General features: G+C 42.0%; 1 long non-coding RNA gene across 4 annotated transcripts in view; it reads left to right on the top strand.

Moving 5' to 3' along the window:
- Window positions 1–10,892: 10,892 nt before the first annotated feature.
- The window catches only part of LOC142035956 (uncharacterized), an 87,100-nt gene continuing 75,752 nt past the window's right edge, over window positions 10,893–22,240 (top strand). For all 4 annotated transcript variants that reach the window (XR_012652008.1, XR_012652009.1, XR_012652010.1 and 1 more), the window contains exons 1-2: window positions 10,893–11,175; window positions 12,269–12,405. This is a non-coding gene — a long non-coding RNA (uncharacterized LOC142035956). The remainder of the gene's footprint in view (window positions 11,176–12,268; window positions 12,406–22,240) is intronic.

The following is a 22,240-nucleotide window of genomic DNA, read 5'->3' on the forward strand; positions in this document are numbered from 1 at the left end:
CACACAAGAGGTAGATTGAAAGTTAAGACTTGGAAAGAGTTACTTCTATTACTCTATAAGGCTTATCGTTGGTGTGCTGATGTTAAGGCTTAATGTCCGAGGCACCTAGATTCCTGGCCGCGAGTTCCGACAGTCGGATCCCATAAAGGCACATATTGATGGACTCTGAGAGGGATGTCATCCGGATACCCAAGGTGTCATAAGCCAGGACAGGATAACAGCAATCTGTAAGAAAACTCAAACACTACGAGGTTAAGGCAGGACGAATCATACGACTAGGAACCCATTTCAGGAGCCCTTCAGGTGTCTGTACACAGGCATACCCTCGCCCAAGACAACGTAACTCAAACGGCCCGTCCCATTGGCGTGTCTGAAGGTCACGCACGTGGACCAACGGGTAGGGACCATTCTCTTCCATGTTCATAAAATGGCGTTGCACCACCGTCTGTTCCAGGTTCCCTCAAACTGTCTGATTTAGTGAAGTCAACGCAGTTAGCAGAAGACGCTGCGTGCGGAGAGCAGGTGTATTTTCCTGTAGCCAGGAGGGCTCCTCCTGCTCCCCCTCCCTAAGCCGATCGAGCAAGGTCTTCAAGGTTCGATGTGCTCGTTCTACAATGGCCTGGCCAGTGCTATTATGAGGGATGCCATGTTTAAGGTCAATACCCCAGATCGTACAAAACCGCTTCACCCGTTCCCCGGTATAAGCTGCACCATTGTCTGTCTTAATCTGTTGCGGAATACCTAATTGAGCTATGCAAGCACGCCAATGCTGTATAACTGCCAAACTAGTCTGTTTACTATGCGCTGTAGCAAGAATATATCTACTATACGTGTCTACCGTAACATGTAAATACTGCAGAGGCCTAAAAGGAGCATATTCTGTAATGTCAGTTTGCCAGATCTGATTTGGTTGCAAACCACGAGGGTTGACCCCTGCTTCCCAAAGGGGTCCTTTAGCACAGTGAGGGCAGGCTGCGACAACTTCTTTGGCTTCAGCACGAGAGATGCCCGTTAGAGTCACCAAGCCTCGCGGACCGCAATGCAAAAGACGATGCAACGTTATTGCACGGGCCCTTGCTGGTGAGGTGTTATCGCCACCAACAGCAGCCATCCACGCTTGTGCCGCTTGGTCAGCGCGGCTATTCCCTTCAGCTAACGGTCCAGGGAGACCAGAATGACTGGTGACATGAATAGGGAAAACGGGCGCACTACGTAATTGTAAAGCATTCAGCAGCATACCAGCTATCTCCGTAGAAGAAGCTAATGCCCATTCCCCCACAATCAAAAGCTTATATACATACAGTGAATCCATGACCACATTCAAGGGCTCAGTCGGCCAACGTAGCAGTGCCATGGCCACTGCTTTGGCCTCCAAAAACTGCACCGAGCGACTCGGCTCAGTATATGCTACCTGGTGCCATACCCCCTCTTCTGTCCAAACACAAACGGCCTTGCTTGTCTTGGAGGAGGCATCAGTAAAGATCGTTCGGCCGTCGGTAGGGCTCTTCGCCACCTGCTGTGCTGGAAGGATAGGTAAAGCGTGCAAGATCTCCCCACAAGGATCGACTTCATGTCCCACTACTGTCCCAGCAAATTCCGCCAACGCACCCTGCAAAACAGCCACCTGCTGATAAACCAAATTCCATTGCGTTAGCGAGCAAGGCAAAACAATGCGGTCAGGATCTCTGCCGGTGAAATGTTGACAAGCCCCCCAGCAACGAATGATCATGGTGGCTACTAGCAGAGGCCAACTAACTAGAGCTGTACGTACCTTACCCTGATGTAACCACACAAAGGGCCACTCCGGGCCGTCAGCACCCTGTATCAATATGCCGTGGCAGCTCTGGCTGGCTACAAAGAGCCGTGCATCAACTGGTTGTGTGGGTTGAAACCTCTGCAAGCCCCACTGCTGGGCCCGTTGGGCTATACGTGCCAGCAACTCACGTTGTGCTGGTAACAACGTACGTGGTGTTTTCAAGGGCTCCCCCCCGCTAAGTAAGTGGTACAGGAGATCCATCTCATCTGCAGCAATGGGAACAAAGTTTCTTAACCACAATAGTCTGCCTACTAACTTCTGGGCATCATGTAAAGTACACACTGGGTCAGGGACCAGAAAACTTTGAGCAGTGACCGTACGAGGTGTTATTTGAGTGCCTAGATAACTAACAGAGGGCCCCATTTGTGTCTTGTTAGGGGATACATGCAGCCCGTATTCACTTAGCTGCCGGACCGTCTGGTCATAAAGGTGTTGCAACATAGACTCGTTCCGATGGGACAATAGAATGTCATCCATGTAGTGCATGATGGTGGCCTCCGGGTATTCTTGACGCAGTGAGTGCAAGGCCTTACCTACTGCAATCTGACAGAGAGTTGGCGAATTCTTCATGCCTTGAGGGAGCACTGTCCACTGATATTGTTGCATGGGCGCCTGATGATTTCGCTCTGGGATAGAGAAGGCGAACCGTTCCCGATCATCTGGGTGCAAAGGAATACTGAAAAAACAATCTTTAATATCAATTACAATGACACCTTGTCCTTTCGGCACAATGGCCGGAGAAGGCAATCCTGGCTGCAAAGCCCCCATGTCCTGTAAGCAGGCATTAACCGCTCGCAAATCATGGAGGAGTCGCCACGCGCCTGATTTTTTCTTTATGACGAATATAGGAGTATTCCATGGACTAGTAGAAGGTTCTAGATGGCCCAATTGTGCTTCCCTATGCACCAATTCCACTACTGCCGCCCTCTTCTCCTCAGTCATAGGCCACTGCTCCACCCACACCAGCTTATCCGTTAGCCAGGTGAGCTTCAAGGGACGGCAGACAGCAGTGGCCACCACTAAAAATCCGTGGAAAGGTGACACACCCAACGTTCCAGGCAGCAGCGCCCAAGGATGGCTGTCGGGACTGCCGCCACCATCGGGTTACACCACGCCACTCTCTCCGCATCTGCAGCTGTTGTAGGCTGGGCAAGAGTGATTTTTACCAAGGCCATGCTCTTTCTCGACTCTTGCGCCCCCCCCACCCGCAGTAGTTGCCCTTGCATGACGGTGGGCCACTCCGGGGGCCAAATATGAATCGGAATCACAGTAACATCTGCACCTGTATCTAACAGGGCCATCATACTGACGCTTTGTGGAAAAAGAGGTGGCCCCACCTCTAGCGTGATTACTTGTTCTGGACGGGTATTCATGCCCATTGTGAACGCTATCAGGGTGTCAGCAGGAACAGATGTTACTTTGTCCTGACCCTGTCCCTGCCCGTCGGCAGTTAGCGCCACGGAAGCATGGTTTGATCCTGAGGTGTTGTTGTCGGGCCCTGTGCAAAAGCCGTAGGGGAGGGCGCGGCCCCCATCCCCCCCCCCGAACCATTTACCGACTGCGATCGTTGTTGTTGTCGCGGTTGCTCTACAACCCCCTGCTGGACCCCGGGCGCATGGCAGTCTCGGGCTCTGTGCCCGGACTTGCCACACTTCCAACAGCGAATGCCGCCCGCCCCCGCACCCTGGCCCGACCCTTTGGGTTTGGTAGTGCAGTTCCTCGCTATGTGGCCCTTCCCCCCGCACCGGTGACAAACGCCTGCACCCTTGTGCAAAGCTTGCTGTAGGGACGACACTATCAGTTGCGTTTCCTGTTGTTGTTCCCTTTCCAGGACGTGGCGAATCATATCGCCCAGCGTGGAACGCGCTGGCAACTGAGCGAGAAGCGCCGCAGTCTGCGGGTTAGCTTGAGCCTTAGCACACTCAACTACGATTGCGTCTTTAGCTGTCTCCGGAATGTCTGCAGCCTGCATAGAGAGCTGAAGCCGATCTAAAAAGACAGTAAACCTTTCGGCAAGCCCCTGGCGGATCTTTACCCAAGGGGGATCTGCTCTGTCCATAGCTGCGACACGTCTAAGTGCGGCCATGGCGGTAGTTGCGACTGCCGCAAAGTCACGTCCGCGCATGCCCTGTGCCTGTGCCTGAGGCGTGGCAAACGGCCCTTCCCCCATGAGCTGTTCTATGGTCACTCCCGCTAGGTGGTGATCAGGGGCCTGGGCGTCGGTCACTACCTTAACGCACTGAGCTCGCCATTCCTCCTTAAACAACAGCAATAAAGACGGAGGCAGTACCCCTCTCATCAACTGCATCACATCATAGGGCGCTACAGGCGTTGCGAGCAGGCATTCAAACAAAGTGAGCGCTTGCGAGGAATTCACTCCATGCGCCTGCACTGTGCTCGCGAGTTCTCGAACGGTCTTTATATCAAAAGGTGTCCACACATACCCGCCCCGTGACGCAGCCCGAATAGGGAGAACAACCGCCTGAAACTGAACTCCTGAGAGGCAACATTCTTTGGCCACTAGTCGCCAGTCCGTACCTTTCTGGGTGCCTCCTTCCTGGCTGTCCCCGGCCCCCTCCGTAGGAGGCATTAACGGCACCACACGCTCCGCATTCACTATGGCCCCCTCAAGCCTCTGTAACAAACCCCTCAGTCTCTGTAAGGCGTCCTGTCCCTCCCTTGCCTGTCTCTGTGGCGCGCTTCTCGATGGCTGCCGTATCACGCCATCCATCCTCTCCTCATTGGAATAATCGGAGTCTATAGCTGCTGGTACCGCGCGCCAGTTTCGGAAGGGCCCAGCCGAAGGATTAACCCGTTCCGGCCCAGGAGCAGCAGATGGCGCAGTTGATGGCGCAGCAAGAATAGGCACAACAGGGCCAGGCCCCGCAGGCAAAGGCGCAGCCAGCACAGGCTCAGTAGGCCTGGCCCACACAGGCAAAGGCTCGGCCCGCACAGGCAAAGGCTCGGCCCGCACAGGCAACGGCCCGGCCCTCACAGGCAAAGGCTCGGCCCGCACAGGCAACGGCCCGGCCCATACAGGCACGGGCCCGACCGCCGCAGGCATAGGCTCAGCCGCCACAGGCACTGGCGCAGCCTGCGCAGGCAGAGGCTCGGCCGCCACAGGCAATGGCTCGGCTGCCACAGGCAAAGGCTCAGCCGCCGCAGGCACTGGCGCAGCCTGCGCAGGCAAAGGCTCGGCCGCTGCAGGCAAAGGCTCAGCCGCCGCAGGCACTGGCTCAGCCGCCACAGGCACTGGCTCAGCCTGCGCAGGCAAAGGCTCAGCCGCTGCAGGCACTGGCGCAGCCTGCGCAGGCAAAGGCTCAGCAGGCAAAGGCTCAACCTGCATAGGCTCGGCAGGCAAAAACTCCGCCTGCTCTCCCGGCAAAGGCGCCTGGTTTCCCTCGCCGGGGGGTGGTTCCCCCGCTACTACAGTTTTTAACTCTCTCAGCTTCCTGAGCTCCCCCTCCGGGGGCGTTCTTTCCTCCCATTCCTTCACCTGACGGTACAATTCCCCCTTAACATCCCCGCCGGGAACCCAGTCCAGGAGGCATTCCCGCAACTCCTTCAGAAGATCCTGCCGTAACTCCTCCCATGCCCGCCACAGAGAGGGCCCATCCAGTCTCGCAGGTACCGTCTCTACCGGAAAAACCCCCAGCTCCGCCGCACCCTCTGAGTCCACGCTATCAGTCAGAGAGGAACCGCTCCGCGAGCCCCACTCCACAACCACCCACTCCGTCTGATCTTGTCCCACCGTCCCTGGGGGCACTATCCCCCGTCGTTTTTGAACCGGCGCTTCATCCGCGAACAGGATAGCTCGCGCCGCCGACCTGCACTCCCTAGCCTTTAGTCCTACTGTAACTACCCCCTCCACCATTTCCCAAGCTCGTAATCATTCCGCAGCTCCGCGCTCACCCTCGAGCACCAACTGAAGCAACATCTCCCGAACCACTCCCCAGTTTGGGGGACTAAAGACTTCTGTGGGAGAACTCATCCCTCCCCGGCGCAGCACCCACTGGATGCATTCGCCCGTGGGGCCCCTCCTAATCGTTCCGCGGGCACCCACCTCATTAGCCAAATCTTTCAACCCCCTAATCACTTGCGCAAGTTCCATCGTCGCCTAGGCAACCGATCACGTCGGGGTCACCACTATGTAGCATTCGCTACATATCAAGGTGCCACGCTTAGATCACTGGTTGGCCCGGACCAGGGAAAGAGACAGATAACACACGCAGTGTGAGCGCCAACTTCAGCCTTTTATTGCGCAGTTAATTCCTTTTATACTAACAAGGGGAGGTGGGGTTACAGGTACATCACAAGGCTGCGACTAACCCTCTAACTTTCCGTGACAACGCGAGATCTTCCGAACACCGACCCCTACAGCTTGGAAGTATTGGTTGTGATATTGTTTCTAAGGTTTTAACCTTTATCTCTCTAGTTTATATCATGGGGTGTTTCAATGAACTGAGGATTTCTTTTTGGAAAAGTGTGAGTGAATCCAGTTATATTGATAGTCATCATAAAGTCAAATGAGATGTCACATACAACCTCAAGGGCAGCTTGAGCTCTAATGAAGGAAGAAATAGAACAAAAATTAATTTAATTGATTTAATAGGATTTTTCATATAGGATATGCATATTTAAAATATTGAACTGTTTGGCTATATGAGTAAATATTTGAAAAATCATCTACACTAGTAGATTAGACACTTTCAGGGCAATTTTCTGGCTTTGTTTGCATGCTTGGTAGTAAAACTTTATGCTGTAAAATAAGTTGAATTTGTCCTGAGTAATGATCCTTTTTCTATGCTAACTCACAGTCAGTGGTCAGGACTTCCTTTGGGCTACTGACATGAGGCCCATACCACATTGGTAACAAGCAGTTCTACCAGGGTAACAACATCAAGGATTGAGTTCTTATGCCTAGAAAAGTCTTCTGGAACTGTTACTATTTTTGGTATAAACACAGCTTATATGTCTCCTTATGATTAGCATGTCCCTACGTCAAAAGTGAACGTGTTTACATGTGGCTGTGCTATCTTAAGAACTAAAGCAGAATGTCAATGTTCTGGAAAGCATCTACAAACATAGAATCACAGAATCGTAGAATAGTTTAGGTTGGAAAGGACCTTTAAGATCATCGAGTCCAACCATAAACCTAACATTCCCAAGTCCACCACTAAAACATGTCCCTAAGTGCCACATCTACATGTCTTTTAAATACCTCCAGGGGTGGTGACACTGCTTGACAACCCTTTCAGGGAAGGAAGAAATTTTTCCTAATATCCAATCTAAACCTCCCTTGCTGCAACTTGAGGCTGGTTCCTCTCGTCCCATCACTTGTTACTTGGAAAAGAGACCGACACCAACCTCACTACAACGTCCTTTCAGGTAGTTGTAGAGAGCGATAAGGTCTCCCCTCAGCCTCCTCTTCTCCAGACTAAACAATCCTAGTTCCCTCAGCTGCTCCTCATAAGACTTGTGCTCTACACCCTTCACCAGCTTTGTTGCCCTTCTCTGGACATGCTCCAGCACCTCCATGTCTTTCCTGTAGTGAGGTGCCCAAAACTGAACACAGGACTCGAGGTGCAGCCTCACCAGTGCCAAGTACAGGGGGACGATCACTCCCCTAGTCCTGCTGGCCACACTGTTTCAATACAGGCCAGGATGCCGTTGGCCTTCTTGGCCACCTGGGCACACTGCTGGCTCATATTCAGCTGGCTGTTTACCAACCAGCTTCCTGCTGACCAAAACACTTATAACAGCATTTAGGCCAGATCTTAAAGTAATGTAATTATGAAACAATAAATATCTCTGGTACCAGTTCCTGAAGTAAAATAAGCACCAGTGTGCCAATCCTAGTAATTTCTGATTTCTAGCCTTGATCAGACAACTCATTTCAAGGACATATCTTGACAAAATATTTTCAGAGCAAGCATGGTTGAAAATATTTTCTAGTTACTGCAGTCTCTGGTTAAATTTTTATTTGCAGTGACTCTATCTGATATGTCTGTTTCCTACTTGTAAATTTTTTTCAGTACTTCATTGGTGTGATGTTTGCTTTATTGCTGCTGTTGAGGACCATTCTTTTCTCCTGCATAGGTACTGATCCTTCTTTTCTTTTAAATATTCTTTCTTCAGCAGAGATAAGCTTAACAAGATTTTAGAGCCCTCAGCAAAACCAACACTCACCAGCTACCAGGATAATGACTTTTCTGCCTACTCATTTCTGAATAACAATATTTCTGCATTTTCCTGGCTCATACAAATCACCAGTAAGGTTTAAGGAATGTATTTTATTTTTTCATTGCTTTTCAGAGAGGGATCCAATTGAATCTGTCCAAGCTTTAAAACAGTTTTGCTGGTTTTTTTACATCTTTATAAAGGGCCCTACCAGTTCACAGTGGGAAATAGCTTGTTCTACTATTGTTACCATTTATGTAGTATTTTTGGCCATATAATTCTGGTTTTTTTCATGGGTAGAAGAAAAACCACCATCCACATGGATGTCTATTCTTAGTAGAATGTAACAACTTTAAAAATTCCAATATTTGAATATATGGAAAAAATAGAATTAGTTCTTTTCTAACCCACTAGGAAAAATGGATGGTTTTTATTTCATAATTTCATTATAAGCTGGTCAGTTTTACATACAGTGTCATGGTTTAACCTCAGCCAGCAACTAAGCACCATGCAGCCGCTCACTCACCCAGTGGGATGGGGGGAGAAAATCGGGAAAAGAAGCAAAACCCACGGGTTGAGATAAGAACTGTTTAATAGAACAGAAAAGAAGAAACTAATAATGATAACACTAATAAAATGACAACAGTAGTAATAAAAGGATTGGAATGTACAAATGATGAACAGTGCAATTGATCACCGCCCACTGACCGACACCCAGCTAGTCCCTGAGCGGCGATTCCCCGCCCCCGCTCCCCAGTTCCTATACTAGATGGGACATCACATGGTATGGAATACACCATTGGCCAGTTTGGGTCAGGTGCCCTGGCTGTGTCCTGTGCCGACTTCTTGTGCCCCTCCAGCTTTCTCGCTGGCTGGGCATGAGAAGCTGAAAAATCCTTGACATAGTCTAAACGCTACTTAGCAACAACTGAAAACATCAGTGTTATCAACATTCTTGGCATACTGAACTCAAAACATAGCACTGTACCAGCTACTAGGAAGACAGTTAACTCTATCCCAGCTGAAACTAGGACATACAGTACTAACTTCCTCATTAAGAAACCAAAATTATTTTCCTATGCATTTTCCAGTCTCACCTAGAAGCCATGGAAGAGGGAGTGGCTCATCAGAAATGAGACAGTATTAGATGTCAAGTTAAGCACTATGTTGTTAGCAAACAGTAGAGATCAAATACTTGCACCCTTCCCAACTAATCAAACCCATAAATAAGCAATACAACTAATAACAGTTACAGTAAATAGCTATCCATTCCACAAAATGCTTTGAGTCCTGAATCATCATTTCTGAGCTAGCAGCTAACTAGCTGTATTTCTGTATCGCTGGTTAGTTGACTGACTCCTTGCTTTTCCAGTTTATTCCTGTCCTTTGCTTACAGTATAGTTATTTTTTTCTCAGTGAACCTATTGTCTCCCCCTCACCATTTTAACTGATTTTTTCCCTGCTTTTCAGTGCACCTCAGTGACAGGTCTTAACCCTCAGGAGCAGTAGAGATGCCTTTCACAGCAAAGAACTGGCACTGATAACATTAAAAAAAAGTCCTCATCTTGAATGGTCAAGATTGCTGTACCTTTTTTAATATGGCCCTGAAATTTTTTCTTTATCTCATTAGTTCCATCCCAGATAACGGACTCTATGTGAGTAACTGTCACAGAAAACAGCTACATGAATTGAGTATTTTAAATGTGTTTTGTTGATTTGTTAAAATTACTATTCAGCGAACTGTTGCTTTTAATCTAAAAACACACACACATAAAGAGAAGGTCATGACCAGCTTTGTTTTAAATCAAAGGAGATCATCACATAAGACGCCCTTCTAAAGACAATCAAGAAAAATTAGAAGCATGAACTGGAGTACTGAAATACAGAAAGAACTGGTTTGAGCATCTTTGCAAATTTGGAAAATATTCTAAGACCATAAGTAGTTATTTACCACTGATCTACAAGACATGAAGTGTAACATCCCCCATCCACAGCTTCCAGCAGAAACCCCACCCCCTTCCTGCAGCCTCAGGGGCCAATTACCCCAGAAGTCACTCCTCTCTTCCAGTCATGTGGTCAGTTGTGATTGGCTGGCAGGATACACCACCCCTACCACTTTACCTAGAAGTATATCAGGCCCTTCTCCTACAAATGTAGGGGATGCCATTTTGTTTTGTCCACCATTTTATGGCAGGGAGCTGCCAACTTGATGAACATGAGAGTGCTCTCTGATTGGCTGATGGCCATTTCTTGACATTGTCATACACACATGTTCTCAGGCAGCCCTGTGATTGTCTGCCCACTTCCATTGGAACACATAGATAGATTTATATACAATATGTGCATATATAGAAATATATATATAAAGGAGTGTACCAATATGTATAAATATGTACTATTTAAATTTTAATATTAAATAATAAATATAAATATTACATATATAGTATACACTATTTATTTATATGTAGAAACACTACCTTATAAAAATATGTACATACTTATATGTGTATATTTATAGAGAGAGAGCTATAGAAATGAAATATATGTAAACATAAGAGCATAGGTATAAAATGAATAAAACATTCTTTAATACGAGATAATGGAATAATTTAAATGTGAACAGAAAGTAATTAAACAAAAGTAAAAGTCTAGGTCATGATCCCCCACTTTAGCAGACTGCAGAACAAAACAAACTGGTGCCCCCCTGGATTACAAGGAGAGGTGAAAATGAGTAATTAGGGAAGAAATCAGATAATGGGTGTGATGATGAAGGCAAAGAATATGTGAAGATGAAGATATAAAGAATTGTATACTTTTATACTTGCAGTCCCTAATAGGCTCAGTCAAGGTAGTAGTTATAGGGCAAAACCTGTGAGGCAGATGAGGAGTTAATTGGTGAGATCAGAAAAGACCAAGGCCTGCAGCCAGCCCACAATTGGTGAGAGGCAGAGCCTTATCTTACACTTGATTATGGTGATGGCAATATGCCTGAATATTGCAGACTTGCTGTTAAGGGTCTTGAAAATTCTTTCCAGCTTCCCCTTGTCTCATGTGTGATATTAGAGGAGGTAGAGGGAATGAGTGAGTTCCCTGTGTCACTGCAAAGGAAGACAAGTGGAAGATTAGTAAAGACGACCAAAATCCTCCCTGCCTACAGTAAATATGCAGTTGGAACAGAGGTAAATCCATTATTCCTCTTTCATACATAGAGAACTGAAGCATAAAGGGGCTAAGTGATTTGATTCAGATAGATTATGAATAAGATTATGGAAGAGATGGGAAGTGTAGGAAAATCTAGGGAGTATTCCTGGTTTTGTTTGGGGCTTTTTTTCCTTTTCCTGTCAAAGGAAGATCCTACCCTATTTTCATATGTATTCTCTTCCTGCTTATTATTTTATCTTTACAGTGTGAAGATCTTAGGATATGGGGGATTTAAAACTTCCACATTGCTTTGCACAACATGGCTCTGGTCTAGCAGCATCTTCTAGAAGCACATTTCTAGATGGTATAGAATAAATCATAAATAAGTAAAACACAATAAAAATACAATAGAAAGCCTAAATAAAGTAATAAATTGCTGTCCAACCAGCTTCTGTAAAGCTGCAAACCTTCCCACTGGGACAAATCTTCAGGATCTAAAAAAAGTGTTGTTGCTTACAGAGTTGTGGAATCCTTCTGCTGACAATGTGTGTTCAGCATTCATTTAAAAAGTAAGCCAAACTACATCATAAATTTTTCAAGGAGACAATGGAAACATGGAATTTATGATCATTGACTCTTGCTGAAGGCTGATCCTGCAAATCTGTATTTGTCATTTCAATTGCACAAAGTCATTTTTCAGTTTTTCATGGCTGGCTGAAGTGTTAGAGTGCCAATGGAAACATCACATTGAAACAACATGTGTCAGAAATATTGCATGAAGAGCTAGGAGCTGCTTTAACAGACCTTGTAAAATATTGCTCCTTCTTATATCGAACATAGGGGTGAGAGTATTTCTTATTTGCCTTTTAAGTCAATTGGCACTTTGAACTGGAACCATCAGCTTAGGCTGTGAGGGAATTTCAGTTTGTGTCAGTGCATGTGAAGATTTTCTTTAAAGGCAGTGAGCTACTTGCATTGGCTTTTACTAAATAATAAATAAATTGGCTATTTTAAAAGTCCTTGAATAATATAAAAACATTTAATCACTCCTTTAGATGTTCCACTGAAAAATATTTAATTCTTGTCCTCTGTTACATTTATCTAAAGAAGGGTTATTAATTTTCTTTTCAGTTATGCTTTGCTCAGGGAGTATTCTCCGGTGCTTTTCTGGCTTGAGCTATGCTTGAAGGTTTTGCCAGCATAAATATGTCAAACAAGAGTGAAAAATCTTTTCCTTGTCAAGTGCATCTTTGCTGGAAAATAACAGTGTGAGTAAAGAATGTGACCAAAAATGAATGAATTTTTATTAGTTAACCAATTTTATGCAGGGAACTTGTATGAGCTATGCTAACACATACATCTCTTATGATCAGGTTTGTTGGCATGGCAGTAACAATCACTCTCTAATAAAAGTAAGATTTTTTTCCTATACTTCTTACATCTTCTAACCAGTTCCTTGCATGTTATTTTGGGGGTTTTCAGCTTTGTTTGTTGTAATAACTTCAACTTGGTATTTGTTTTTCATTTCAATGTGAAGCATGAGGATTGTGTTTACAGAAGAAAGTAGGTATTTGTGAGGGATGCTCTTGGATTTCCTGGCCAGTTCCCTATACCTTTTCTCGTATTAGCTGTAGATTTGGTTTGTTACACTCTGGCTGCCTGGAAAAATGAGGTATGGATTTCTGGCAGTCTCTCCTGGGCCTGAAGCACCTTGCCAAATACCTGTCGAATCAGTTATGATGCAGACGATACTCAGATGAAAGTAAGCTGTATGACTTGGGAGGCTATATTCAAGTTCAAATACAAGCACTGGAGCTAATGGGAAGTGTGTACACACTCCATGAGACCAGGATGACTTTCTGACTTAGGGACTGAGATACCTGAATTGGAAAAAAATGTTCCTTCACAGAAGTGATATGAAGCCAAAGTACAGATGTGTTGGTGTTGAGATGTGGTTCAGATGTGGTAAGATGTTGAGATATTGTGGTAGAGTCCACACATATTTTCAAAGTCCTGGATGGAGGAGAGAATAAATTAAGGCAGCAGACTGAGGCATCAGTGATGTTGATACTAGTGATTATATGCAGCATCCAAAAGGAGAAAAGTTCTCAACTGATGGAACCTGGAAATGGCTCCTATTGCGGCCATCATGGATTATTGGATCTCTTTTTTCTTAAAAGGAGTCTAATAAAGTCAGAGACTTTCTACAATGCTAATATCTTAGTTTATATGTGTTCTATTCAATGAAAATTTCATTGAATTTTGTTTACAGTGAGAGATCAATATTTGCCTGGTACTGCATTAGAAAATGCAGTTGTACATACATATTAAGTAAAGTGCTATCACTGTTGAACAGTGCTCCAGGAAAGCAAATATTCTACATTTTTTTGTCCTGTAAGAGAAATTTGATTTAGAGTTTGTTCAGTATGGATTTGGTAAAGTTTTTGTAGTACCAGTCTGCTTTTTTTCAATGAGAGAAACTGAAAAAAAGAAATTAAAGTACTATATATAAAGCAAGGTAACTTCAAGTTACTCTTTTGCACAAGAAGTATGAAATCAGGAATGAAACTCAAACACTTAACTTCAAAATCTTTCTGGCATTTTAAACATCTTTCTTTGTGGACCATTTTGAATAAAGTCTGTATTATCTTTTTATATAAATATTAAATATTGTAACAGGAACCAAAAGTGTTATTCCTATAAAAAATAATCATTACTCAGCTGAAAAGGGATTAGATAGAATCTCTGTGTTAAATGGAAAATAAACAGGACAGTCTAAGTCAAGCAAAAAGCTTAGATCCCTAACAGAAATAGAGGACTAATGCCAAACCTGTAAGTGTCTGGACCCTCAAGGACAATCTAGAACCTCTTGTAACTTTTCTAGTATTTGGACAGCGTTAAGACAAGTGATGTCCACTAATTGTTAACATACCCATCGAGACTCAAGTGGTAGCCTTGAGCATAGGAATGGTTAATTTCTGGATTCTAATTTGTCTTAACATCAACTGTTTCCTCCTTCCAGCAAGCAGGAAAGTTTGGTCTGTAGGTCTTCCCGCTTTCCTTGCTGTAACCTGGTTGCACAGTGACTCAAGTTAAAATGATAGGGCACCTACTCAGTCCACAAAGCAATCAATCCTAATGAGTGTCACGGTGGTTCTATGCTCCTATAGCACAAACCTTTCCCAGGAGGCATAGCTGAATGAGAAAAACATAAGAATTTGCACAGTTACAATGTATTAACTACTACATCTATTGTTCTTCTCATTACCTAAGATCAGCTGATGAATATATGAAATTAAAAGGCAGTACACATATGCATTACACCTTTAACCTCTGAGTGCTAAAAAGCCTGTGTGTTCATACATATTTTTGCAAAAAACTTGTAGATTCCTAGATGTCACTGTAATGCTATGGTATAAGCTTTAGTGTAGGAATTTGGGGGTTTGCTTTTTCATTTAGAAATTTATTTAAATACATTAATAGTGATTCTGTCAAATAAATCTGGAGAAAACAAAACAAAATTTAAAAAACCCTGCTTCTACTTATTAGAGGCAAAAATGATAGGTTGTGTTTTGTTGTTTTTTTTTAAATGAGAGACAGTTAAAAGAAAACTTTTTTTTTTTTTCCTTACTCATTTATATCTTCATTATGCTTTCCAGTAGGGATCAAAAGGTGAAGATGGAGAAACATTTTCAAATCTTAAAATTAGTGTTGTTGTTTCTTCTCTCAGGAAATTTACCCATTTCACTATGCTGTCCCTTTGCATGTAGGTGTTTATGACTTCCCTTGTCCATAAAATATTCTAATCTGTTGGCCAACTTTAAGCAGTTTTTGGCAGGAGTACAGTATTAAATTCTTGCTAAAATAGATGGCAAGACAGAAGACAGAAAATGAAGTACTGCATTATTGAAGAAGCCCACTCTATTAGACACAAAAGGATCCATATAAAAGAATTATATCAGGAATTTTCATCCTAATGAATAAGTTTCACTCAGAGGTTACACCTACTGTGGATACTGAGAAATCTAATCATAAAACACAAAGCCAGAGGAAAATATAACTTTGTGTATTGTAATAATGAAAGAACAACTTGTGTTATAGCTGAAATGAGAATATTTGTTTTACTTTAAAAAAAAAATCTTTTTAGTAAAAAATCTGAAATAAAAAATACTTTTTAAATGTGTCAAAAAGAAATCCTGCTAAACAAATACATGCTAAAGTTAGAACTTTACCATTATAAATTAATAAAAACCTAACCAAATTACACACTTTTCTTAATTTTACTTTTCCAGACTATTTTCTTTGTTTAGTTTGAATTTTTTTTTTTTAAATAACCTATGTTCTGTATTATCTGGATAGATTGCTTAAAGAAAACATGTGCTAAGGAATACATATAGTCAAAATAAAATTACTAAAAAATACCGCCACAAAGATTAGTGTGAGTGATCCTAAGGATAGAGACTAGAACTCTTTCACAGAGGTTTCCACACTGGTTGAAATTAATACTAAACATCTCAGTAACAACAACTTTCCTTTGATCCTGAGTTGTGCTCCTGAAATCCTATACACACATTAAACTCCAGAAAAAAATGTTTTTCACTGTTTATTCATGTTGCTTTGTTCTCATTTCTCTGGTTTTATAGGATTTTTTATACCATACTAAAGTATCGTTAAATCGACTTGATATATTTTGAAAAAACACTGAAGTATTCATGAACTTAACCTGCATTCACATTAAGTGTATTTCATCCTGCAAATCTGATACTCAAGGAAAAACCCAAGTATATGGTTTGTATCTGATAATTTGCATCTTTAAATTATGAGCCTTTACAGCGAGCTGTAGTTATTACATGTACATGTCATATTACTTTGAAAAATCACTACCCCAAGTAAGCCACTTATACCAGTGAATGGAATTCTAATTTCTTTGGTTTTCTGAAGAGACTTCTTTGGTTTCTTTAGAAAGAGAAGAATGAGACAAAATACTTGAAGCATTAATTAACTGAGGCAGAAAAGTTAACTGGGAGACAGGAGACTGTCTCAGGTTAAAGCAGAGTATTTTGAATTATTTTTGTGTCCGAGGAGAGATTTTTAAACTACAAGCAGGAGAAAACTTTCCATCTTCTTTTCTTTACTGTTAATTTCACCATTTCTAAAAGTAATGAGAATCTCTGCATAAGCTGGGGAATTTTTATTGTACCCCTTGAGGTAAATTAGACACACATTTGTGTTTAAATTTAAAAAAAACTCAAAACCCAGAAAACAACACAAAACAAACAAACAAACAAACAAACAAAAAAAGAACAATGCATTGAACAGATTATTACCGCCATAAGTAGTTCAACAAGGAGACTGCAAAGATGCATCATGAGCCAACAGCTTATACACACTTGCACCAGCACCAATACTGTGAATATGGGGCATCTCAGCTGGGCCTTGGGCCATTCCCCAGCCCATCTCTGCTGCCCAAAGGTGGCCCCTGAGCACATATATTCCAGGAGGGCTACAAGACAATGCTGTGTCTGTTCCTTATCTCATCAACAAGAGAAATTTCACTGCCTTGCAGGGAGTCCCTCTGTCTCTGGCATTCCTGCTTCCAGCCAGATTAACCCCTTCTGCAGTTGGACCTTCTTGCTCTCCCTGCCAGATCATTCCTCTGTCACAAATTACCACTGCTGAACAGTACAATTTGAATGTCCCTTTCAACATAAAGGTCCAAAGAAAAGTAGAAAGAATAAAAAGTAAAAATCCCTCATATCTCTTACTAATGTAACTCAACTTTTTCTTCTGCAATTCAACATTATTTCATTTGTTTCCTTTCTTAATAAAGTAACTTTACATTGAGTCAGTTAATAAATAGCCATACAATTTATAGTCTAACTTAGTGATATTAATTGTGTAAACATGTGCACGTTTTCCAATTCACAATAAGTTTCCTTTACTTATTATGCAGCATCCATCATTCTTTCTGTACCCTTATCAGCCTTCTAAAACAGGAAAGCCAGAGTGTGAAGTTTCCATAAAATGCTGTCTTCTTTATTTATATACTTTCCCTTGAGTTACTCATAAATCATAGGACATTAATTATTAAGGGAAATAAAACTTTTTGAAATTTTTCACAACACTTCCATCATAAAATCCTATGACTTAAAAAAAAAAAAACCCAAAGCAAAAAAAATTAAAAATCCACAAAAACATGCCAGTCATGCATCAGTACAAATCCCAATGAAACCCTGAAGAATGGAAGCCAAACAGAAGAGTTAGGATGCAATCATGGAACACAGGGAAATCAATAAAAAAATCCTGTGACTTTGTCTTTTTAGCACACATAACATGAAATTTAGTAAGTGAAAATTATCTAAAGACCTAAAAAAAAAAAAATCTTAAAAAAAAATGACCGTATTGAATTCAAGGTCCATTGATTCTGCCTGGTGTGTGATCTAATTCCACTTAAAGTCAATGAAATGACTCCTATTGATTTCAAAGTATTTTCAATCAGGCCTAAAGCATAATGCCTGTAAGTCTTGTTAATATAGAAGTGCATGATTCAATAAAGTTGAAAGGTTCTCTCTTTATCAAGAAACCTAAAAATTATGAATGCTTTTTTATATACTTCGGGATATGTCTAAACCAAAACATACAGAGGCAGCTCTGCAAGGCAATACCCTGAGGTATACTGAAAGCTACCATACAAAATGCACCAGCTACTGTAGATCACTTGTGCATAGGAATGACAGACACTTTTTAGAATGGCATTTCCCTCAAATTCTAGCTGGAAACTAAATTGTTTCGGATTGGATGAAAGATCTTGATAAAATAGCTTTTTGCAAAATGAAACTACCACAGTTAGGTAGCTATGAGTAAGCTGTGGTTTAAAATAGGGTATTTTTTTAGTATTCTGTAATTTAACGGGGTTTTTTACATTATGTGATAAAATAGTAATGGTGCATACTATGACTTAATGGCATAATATGATATAATGAGTCAAAATATATATTTTTTAAATAGCAAAAAGCTTCTGCTGCACTGACAACAACATCTTTTTTTGAATCAAAGTTTATCTGAAATACATAATATATTCAACATATCATAGTCTAACTCCTTCATTCCAACACTGGTATATTATTCTGATAATGTCATTTTTAGTATCTTGTTACTTGCTGAACAATCATGAAAGAATATAAAATGTATATGCAAGTTCACAATATTTTTCTAAAATTTTTCTAAACCCATTGCTTAAACCAGTTGAAAATGAAATATCAGTGGTTAAAACAATATTTTCCTGCAATGAGAACTTTTGGAAATTCAATGCCACACAAAAAAATACATCTTCATTTCAGTTCTGTGGAATAATCTTTTAATAGCTTTGAAGTATATTTTCATCATATTCTTCTTAGGAGACAGAGTTTTAGAAAATACACATTCTGTTTCAAGGGTATGGGGGTTTTAATATGAATTTCTGATTTCTGTAGTAAACAGGGAATTTCTGTTGACTAGTAACCAGGGAAGCTCCTGAATAGAACTGGTAACCAGTGACTTTTAGGGAATTCACAACCTATTTTAATTTGACATTTAGTTTGACCAAATCTGACAATGTGTTTTAAATGGAAATAATTCAGGAAGAATTTGAACCATCAAACAGAGGTTTACATACTCATAGTTCTATTACTAACCCTACTTCAATAGCTGAATTGTTTTTAGTAGTGTAATATTGGAGACTGAGCACTTGTACTCTGTTTTTTCATCTGAACAGTTAATAAACACATTTAATATGCATATTTATATAGAGAATTTGCAGAAAAAAAAGTGATTACTGATGTTATTTTGTTGAATGCTAATGATACGGTTGGATCAAATAATTTGTATGAAGGAAATAAACATTTTCTTTGTGGAGGGGGGAATCAGCTAATTGGGATAGCAAGAAGGGCTTACCTTTGTGCTGATAATGCTCTTGCAAACACATGTTGATTCACAAAGGTTTTCTCTAGCTGATATGGGTAATAAGCCTAAATTGTGATTTATTCAGTCAGGACAATGCTCATGAGTATCTGAATTTAACTGGACGTCATGTCTTTAGAAGACTTGGCAAACAGGTTCACAAGCTACAGCTTCTCCCCAAGGGAGACTAGAGAGTTTATAATATAAAAGATGGGATTTTTGATGTGAATAGTTTCAATCTTTTTCTCTTGAAGATACAGATAATAAACGAAAAAAATGATTTATACAATAAATTGAATCCATTGCTGCCTGAAGTTTCCATTCATCGTATAGAGAGAGAGACTAGAGTGCCACTATGAAAGGATTGCTGCTGAGACAGTGCTAGCTATGTGGCTCAGGAATAAAATCACTGCAGACTTTTAAAGCCCTCCTTCAGGAGAAATTACATTTTGAGGTAGTATCAGATAAATTCAACTTAGAAAGTAGACATGAATATTCTGGTGCTTAACTAGGGGTTTTTTGCATTCATTTTTGGCTACTTTACTGCCTTCTTACATCCAATGGTATAGATGCCATCACTCGTATTAGCCTAAATGATGTCAGTCTTAGACATCCAGAAAATTTGTAATCCTCCTGAAATTGAAGAAGAAATGCAATTCTTTAACCTGATAGCTTTTTTGCTCTCCTATTCATCATCTTTTGTAGTGGATTAGAGGAATAATTGCATAGCTAAAGCAACAAAATGAGCTTCTGTCAATTAGTTGTCAGTTATACAGCACTTATGAACCAGGTAGCCAAACTGACTGTGAACACAGGATAACTAAAAGTGCTCTTCATGTAAATTGTTGCTAAATAAAATTTTTTACATGTTAGGGGTATGGACATCTTCTTAAAAAGACAGTGTGTCATTTCAACCTGAATAAATGTGTCTATTTTGGCTACCATAAGGAAACCTATCAGCCTCTATTCAGTTTAATCTTTATCTGTATTTTTACTCTTTTCTCCAGTAAGTAAAAAGTTAGAAGAGTCAAATGTACACATCAGTCCTCCCTAAATAAGAATTGTCAACCACCTTTCTACTCCTTAAATATACAGGTAGTGGCATTCTTTGCAGCATTTCTAAGCACTGACTTACCATTTATACCCAATCACAGTCTTTCAGCTGGAGCCTTCTTCTCTTGATTTCCCAGTGTACCAATGTACTATAGCATTAGTCTAGTAAAAAAAAAAAAAGTGTCTAAATCTCAGTTTTCTTTATGAATTCCTTTATTGCTGAGGATTGGAACTCTGTATTACGTTATTCTCTATGTTGCTTAATGGTAAAATCAGTTCTGAAAAAGCTACAACTCCAAAATTTCTTATTTCTCCAAATCTGTGCAACCAGTATGGTTCTGACTATACTTGTACCAGTAATGACAAAAAATAAAATTTTACTGCTTGCACCATGGTAGTGCCTAAGGAAAGTGTTGGTTCCATTTCCAGTGCCATAATACTCTAGCCTTGTTTAAGGTTGAACAATACTTTTGAGAGTGGATTCCTATTTTTGGTGGGAGCTGAGCCTTCATGCTGCCCATAATTTGGAGAATTCAGCAGCATTTGCAGTAGTTACAAATCCAGGCAGTTGTGCCACACCACCTCTTCTGCAACTTGAGCTAAAGAAAAGATTTAGCTTCCCCTTTCCCACTCTGCCCCCCACCCTTCCCTGCTAAGGGACACAGCTGATGCTGACCACAGGCAAAATCAAGAACTCCTATAGAAACTGTGCTAGGAACAGTGAAATAGGAAGTGGGGCTGACAGAAAGCAGGGATGTTAGCCTACAGTAGGTGCAAATCATTTACTGGACTAGCAGTGGGGGAAACAGCACCTTTTTAACCACTAGGTAAGGAAATCTGTCTTGGAATCACTGAGATCAATAAATACAAGAAACCACTGTATTGTATCTGCAGAGGAACTTTGTTTTGGCTTTTGTGAGGCCTTTTAAATGTTCATCTAACTTTACTTCGGTAATCAAACACTGAAGGTGCAAGCATAGTTTTTTGCCAGGCATGTCAAACTTCCCTTGTGTTGTTAGGAAGCATTTCTTATGAACAATTTTTAATAAGAGAAAGTTCAATAATAAATTTAGTGAGAGCTACCTAGGTTATTTCAAAGTCCTTAGAGGGACTATGAGATCATTAATTCTCTGTAACTTTCTTCTGCATATTTACTCTGGAAAGAAAACAATGGTCTTTATAACAAACTTCAAAGGGAAAGAAAATCATCCACTTTCCCTGTCCATTGTGAAGAAAGTGAAAACATATGGCTTAAACCATAATCTTTTCTTGCTATGATTTGATATTAAAAACATATTCTGTTAGCTAATGTAAGAATTGTGAACTGCTGGAATAAATTATATGGGAGGGTTGTGGAGGTTCAGTTACTGAAGTTCTGTGAGAATGAAGTAGACCACCATCTGCGAGCAACCACATTTGGCTTGTGCTGTCTTGCTGTAAGAAAATGGACTAAATGGTGTTCCAGCCAGTCCCATTTTCTGTGACTCTGTATGTGTGTTGTAGTTTCAGCCCAGCCAGTAACAAAGCACCACGCAGCGGCTCACTTACTCCCCCCGCCACAGTGGGATGACGAGAAAATATAAAGGAAGGCTTGTGGGTCAAGATAAGGACTGGGAGGGATCACTCACCACTTATGGTCACAGGCAAAAGACAGGCTCAACTTGGGGAAGAAACAAAATCAATTGAATTTACTACAAATCAAAACAAACCAAGGATACTGAGAAGTAAAACCAAACCGTAGAACACCTTCCCCCACCCCTCACTCCTTCCCGCCTCAACCCCACTCCAGGTTCTCTCTCCCTCCTCCCCCCGGCGACGCAGGGGAACAGGGGATGGGGGTTGGGGTCAGCTCCCCACACCTGGTCTCTGCCGCTCCTTCCTCCTCAGGGGGAGGAGGACTCCTCACTCGGCCCCTGCTCTGCCGCGGGAGACAGCCAGTCCTCCATGAACTTCTCCAGCGTGGGTCCTTTCCACGGGCCACCGTTCCTCACAAACTTCCCTGGCGTGGGTCCTTCCCGCGGGCCGATCTTCAGTCACACGCTGCTCCAGCGCGGGCTCTCCCATGGAGTCACGGCCATCTTGGGGGGCCTCCGCTCCCCCGCTCCCCTCCAT

Source organism: Buteo buteo, chromosome 10 (genome assembly GCF_964188355.1).
Source record: "Buteo buteo chromosome 10, bButBut1.hap1.1, whole genome shotgun sequence".
Lineage (NCBI taxonomy): Eukaryota > Metazoa > Chordata > Aves > Accipitriformes > Accipitridae > Buteo > Buteo buteo.